Genomic DNA, 5962 nt, shown 5'->3' with positions numbered 1-5962 from the left:
ATTGTAATTAATAATTATTTTTATTCGTTCCTTGCGTCTGTTTATTGCCTACCATTTAAACCGTACCGAGTACATGAACGCCATCGCTTGTGTGTTATTACATTAGATGTAATCATTTTTACATGCGAGTGTACTTACTAGCGATCGAGGTAAAAAAAAAAAAGGTAAACGCGATGTGTCCAAGCGGAACAAGTTTGCAGCCAGTTTCCGCAGACGTACCACGGCCTAACGCACGCGTGGGTCGATAAACCCGATTTTTAGGGCTCCTCTCTAGTAGTGATAATCACAATAATAGATTTAGTGTACGCACCGCCGTCCGTGATCTCCTAAGTCAAGGTGAATAAGTACACGTGATGTTACTGTACACCAGACCAAAATCAAGTGACACAAACGTTTGAATTGTGTTGCATAATCGAGTTTTAATTAAATCACCTAATAAATATTTGATACTCGACCAATATAGTCGTATCGGGTGTTTTATTTTTAATTCACGTTTGATTGTTGAAATGAAGACAAGTAAATGTTAATGAGTAAGAAACATGGAAATAAACAAATATTGGTAACATTAGAGAAAATTAATAAAATATCTATCAAGTAATAATATATAAAAATGTGTTTTTAAGACTTGAACAAGGTTTTTATACGAATCGAAAAATAACACCCATAGAAATCCGGTCCAACATTACAAATAGCGTAATTAGTTGCATTCAATTCTGAGAATAAGAATTAAGTGGGATATCATTTTTATTTCCAAGCTCTTTATGGTATGTATAATATGTGTGCACACACACACACACACATACAGAGTTAACGTTGTATATATTTAAACATTATGCTGTTGTCTACGTTGTAGTGATGTTGAAACACTGCTGATCGCCGAGATAATAACCGTAGGTACCTGTTACGATAAAAGATGCACGTAACCATAAGTTTTAAAAACAATTGAAGGAAGCAATCTTCAAGTTGATATTGTGTTTTTACAGAGTTGTGTTTACAGAAGTTATCTGCATGGAATACAATTATATTTAATACATCAGAACGTAACACAACTATCTCATTTTAATTCGTATTGATGATTTAAATACATGACAACAATTTTTGTCAGTGAATCATAGCGTTCATTTACTAGCACATTTTCGGTGTAGATTTGTGCCATCTTGAGCTGTACACTTATATATATATATATATATATATATAGAGAGAGAGAGAGAGGATGTCGTGGCCTGTGTGATATGTGTATAACGTGCGGTATGCCGGCGGTTCTGGCGTGTGGTAAGGAGGAGAGCGAATAGGGGAATGTGGGACAACTCGACCAGACTGTTGTAATATAATGGAGGTACGGTGACGGGTGTTCATCAATGCGTTTTATAGGTACAACGACGTTTAAGAACCGACAGACTACTGTTATGTTAGGAACAATGCAGTACCCTTAGTTTTTGTCCAGGTTTTTGAGAATGACTTATATTATTTATTATTAACACTTTTTTCGTTATTATAATTAACAATATCATTCCATTGTGTAGTGTATTGTGAGCATAGCACTACACTTATGAAACTGTAGATGATATGTTAGGCATTCTTTTACTTATGTATATTTATTTTGTTGAAATCCGTTAGATCTCCTGAATTTTTTTAATTTTGAGTTCGTAATACTTTTAACTGTTTACATATTAAAATAGTTGAAAATAATAAAAACGTTTTAGAGGTGTTAAATATAGTTATATCACTTAAACAATATTTTTATATAAACATAAATGTAATTATTAAAAAAAATGTTTGGTTCTAAGTAGCTACATCACTCCTCTTTTTGTGCCAATACATATAATAAAAATTTAGTTTCAGTGCACCACATTAAATTAACTAGGTACTGACCCAATATCAGGAAATATATTAACTAAATTTTATTTAAAGTTTTGAAGTTTAAAAATATAATCTATTAAAAGTTGTAGCATACGGATAAATCCTTCAATGTAGGCTAATAACATTGGCTTGTGAACGCCATTTGGGAAACATAAATATTTACTATATTTGACATTTTATTTTTAGTTATGGTGTTAAGTTGTAAGATAAACGAATTTATATATAAAAAATTGGGTAATATGATCTATATTATTTCGTGAGATAGTATAATATAACAAACCAAAAAGAATATTAAAAGATATAGTAGTAAAACTCTGTTTGGTTGGTTTTTAACATATTTAAAATGATAAATGCTATTTTATAATAAATTATAGTTTTTGTAAATTGTTGTTAGATACTAACGCAGTTTGTTCGCCAAAAGTATTAAAAATATAATTTATTTTAAAAATATCGTAAATCATAATCACCAGACGTTAAGAACGACCATTCTGTTTAATTATTAATCGTCGCTTTAATACATAACAAGAATCGAATTATAAAACAACTATAAACTGTAACTAGTTGCCAAGTACAAAGCGTCAATTGTTTTCTTTTCTATTTTAAGTCAAGACATAGTATGTAGTATTTTACATAAATATACAGACAAAAAAAAACTTAATAACTGGAACTAAAATTTTCAAATATAATTTAAAACAATGCCAATCTCGTTTGTTTGATATAAAAACATAATTACTAGAACAATAATAACAATCTTAAATTGACAGATGTTTCTGATGATAATTGAATTAAAATACCATTACATCCATGTTATCTAGAAATGAAATATTGTGACAATACATTTTTTCATCCACGTTATTATTTACAATTGAGTCACGAAACCATGTAGTTAAATTGTAAAGTATTTTAACACTCAGGAATAAGTATTTATTTATAATTTATGTTGAATACATTTTAATAGACGCAATAAAAGCATAATTAGAATAAAATGAGAGTGCTAAATTAACTTTTTTCCACTCTAACCTTAAAACTTAACCTTTTAGCTTCGATGCGAAGCTGAGAATGTATTAATTTTACTATGATGTTTTTTTATTATTATTATGATGTTTTATTATTATTATTATTATTTTTTGTGACTGTTCCCACTTTTTCTCAGCTCTCACCGAACCAATTTCTCTCAACGATATGTCACAAGATCACAAATCGTATCTAGTCGAAGTCATTACCCTTAAAAATTGAAAAAATTTCCCTCGTTACCTGTAAATGGGGCAAATCTCCAAAAAATTAAAAAATTTTCAACATTTTTTGATAATTTTCGATATTTTTTCAATTTTTTTTACTTAAAATTGCTATAACTTTTTTAAAAATTAACATATCATGACATTTTTTTTTATATAGATGCATGATATCATTACCTTTTATTTGGTATATTTTATTTTATATCTGACTTTTTACCTGCCCACAGGGGGGATTTAAAATGACAACTTTTTCACAAAAAATTAATTTTTTCAACTTGATTTTTGAAAATGTTCCGGAAGGTCTGACACTTTTATATATATATTAAGTTAAAGCTAATGTAATTTACTTAATTATGCGAAAAAAAAATTTCGGACTTTATTTTATCTTCACGGTGAAAATGGCTACCGAATGCTATTTTTGTATGAAAATTCCCGATTTTATTTTTTACATTTTTAACTTTATTATGCTATAACTTATTGAAAAGTGTATGGATCAACATAATTTTTCTATGAGAAATACTATTTTTTAATAATCCCTTATTCATTCGACATACTTTATCTTAATCAGGATATTAATAAGGAACTAGCAGATTATGTAGCTTTTGGAATAATCCACCAATTTTTTTAAATTAAACACTATCTAAAGATTTGCATCGAAGCGTTTTTTTTTTATAGTGATTTTAATCACTGTCAGATATTGTTTTACTTGACTCAACTATTTCACGTCACCAATGTGCCGTGACCCCTCTGTGCTGGGTTTTTTTTATTTAATAATATTATTTTGAATAATTAAAATAATTTACCTTGATATTTGTAAAAAGGAGAATCCCCAAAAAATTACAATTTTTAAAATCGGTAATTTGGACATTTTTTTTTTTAGAACTGTTTTAATTTTATGAGAAATAAACAAATCAAAACAAATTTTATTTATATAAACATATTAGATATTTTTCTCACATTTTATGTAATTTTTTTGAAAATCTGTCCTTATATTTCCCAAAGGATGGATCAAAATAGCAATTTACGGACAAAAATTTAATTTTTTCAACTTAATTTTTGAAATTATTCCGGAAATACTGCATCCTTTAAATATATGTTAAATTAAAGTTTATGTTACGCGTTATAATTAAACAAAAAAAAAACAATTGTTCCGACAAACTATATTCTATGTACAAACTGTCAAAGTTGAACGAATAATGTAATTTTCGTTCAATCGTTATATTATTGTAGTACTTAAAGCAGCTATTACTTTTTAAAAAATTAACTTACCAAAATATTTTTTTTTTTTATATGAACACTTAATGTAATTTTCATTTATTAGATATAAATTTATTAAAATTCTGACCTTTTACCTGCCTACGTTGCCGCCTCGATAACACTATAGTCTTTCAAGCTCATGGTTTGAGGTTCGAACACCTTTTTGTCAAAATGACGTTTTTGCAATTTTTGTTAAATTATATTTAAGTTGGAAAAATATTCAAAATTTGTTTCATTTTTAACTCATTTAGATTGTATACATTTAATGAATATCAAGGACTCCATCATAGTGATAGTATATTATAGACTATAGTAGTGTCCCTCGTGAGAAGAAATTTCTTATTCATATTAAAATTATTTTACTATGTAGTTTTTTTTTGGTCATTAATTTTTCTAGGTTAAAAATCGTTCATTTCTAATATTTTCAAAGTAATATTATTTATTGTCGAATAAAGTTTGATATGATAATAGGTTTCAACTACAAAATTATTTAATTTTACTCTGTTGTCATTAATTTTTTGACTCTAATTGTGTAGTCTATTTCCGTTTATAGTATTCCAATTTTTTTGATAATATTATACCACATTAATAATTAAAATAAGAATATTTTGAGTTTCACTTGAATTTAAAAATGGATTTTTATAATTATAATCAATTTTTATTACACTTATTATTAAGTTAATTTTTAATTTTTAACCTGAAGATAAGAAGACATTGGTCTTTTATAACCTAATAAATTATAATAATAACATTTTTTCAATCAGTATAGTTCAAAATATATTTTGCTCAACCACGTATTAGCACTGATATAAAATCTGCAATTAGTTTTTTTTCATCGCCTCTTTTTTGGAGATTATAACTTATTTATAAAAACTAGTATTTACATAGAATAATTGAATTTGATTTTTAATATGTTCAAAATAATCCGTACAAAATTTCGATTCAAAATGTCATGTTTAAACTATTTTTTTGATTCTTTAAAGTTGATTTTTATGAAAGTTTATAATTTAAAAATATTGAACTTTTAACCTTTTTTTTAGTTTAACTTGCAAGCTTGCAAGAAAATTCAATGTAGTTTGAAAAATGGATTTGTTTAGATTGACGTAATATTTTCAAATGTGAAGTTGAAAATGTTAACTGTTAATAATTGCTTAAGGTATTTATTCAATAGATTCATCTACTTTTATAAAATTTATAAGAATTAAGTGATAAAAGGTTAAAAAATGTCACAATTTACTGATTTAAATAGTAATTAATAGTGATATTTATGAATATTAACACCACTTACAGAGAATGTCCAAGATTAATCATTGGGAAAATGTCCGAAGACAACTTATTAAATATCAAAGATCACTTTTTAAAAGTGGATCCATTGGAGCTAGATATATTATTTATGTGATTAAACTTAATAATATTATGTGAAAATTCCTTAAAAATATGTTTTCATTACTTCTTATAATGTAAATAATAAAATAATGTAATTTTTTTTGTAATATAAATAAATTTAAAATGTATGCAGCTGAATTATTTCACCATAATTTTAGTAATAATATATATAATTTTAATAGCTTTAATTGCGAATTACAAATATTTCAACTTTACATTACCGA

The 5962-nt window shown here is 26.2% G+C and overlaps 1 long non-coding RNA gene across 2 annotated transcripts; it reads left to right on the top strand.

Annotated features, from left to right (window-relative positions):
* Positions 1–268: 268 nt before the first annotated feature.
* LOC126899700 (uncharacterized) lies at positions 269–5760 on the top strand. Of its 2 annotated transcripts, XR_007702680.1 has the most exons (5): positions 269–559; positions 624–764; positions 854–890; positions 5393–5508; positions 5643–5760. It is a non-coding gene; the product is annotated as an uncharacterized LOC126899700 (long non-coding RNA). The 2 variants fall into 2 exon arrangements; XR_007702679.1 differs by lacking the exon at positions 854–890.
* Positions 5761–5962: the final 202 nt, after the last annotated feature.

The sequence above is a fragment of the Daktulosphaira vitifoliae genome, unplaced genomic scaffold, assembly GCF_025091365.1.
Source record: "Daktulosphaira vitifoliae isolate Bord-2020 unplaced genomic scaffold, ASM2509136v1 Scaffold_2, whole genome shotgun sequence".
In the NCBI taxonomy this organism is placed as follows: Eukaryota; Metazoa; Arthropoda; class Insecta; order Hemiptera; family Phylloxeridae; genus Daktulosphaira; species Daktulosphaira vitifoliae.
This window is presented reverse-complemented; position numbering and strand designations above follow the sequence as displayed.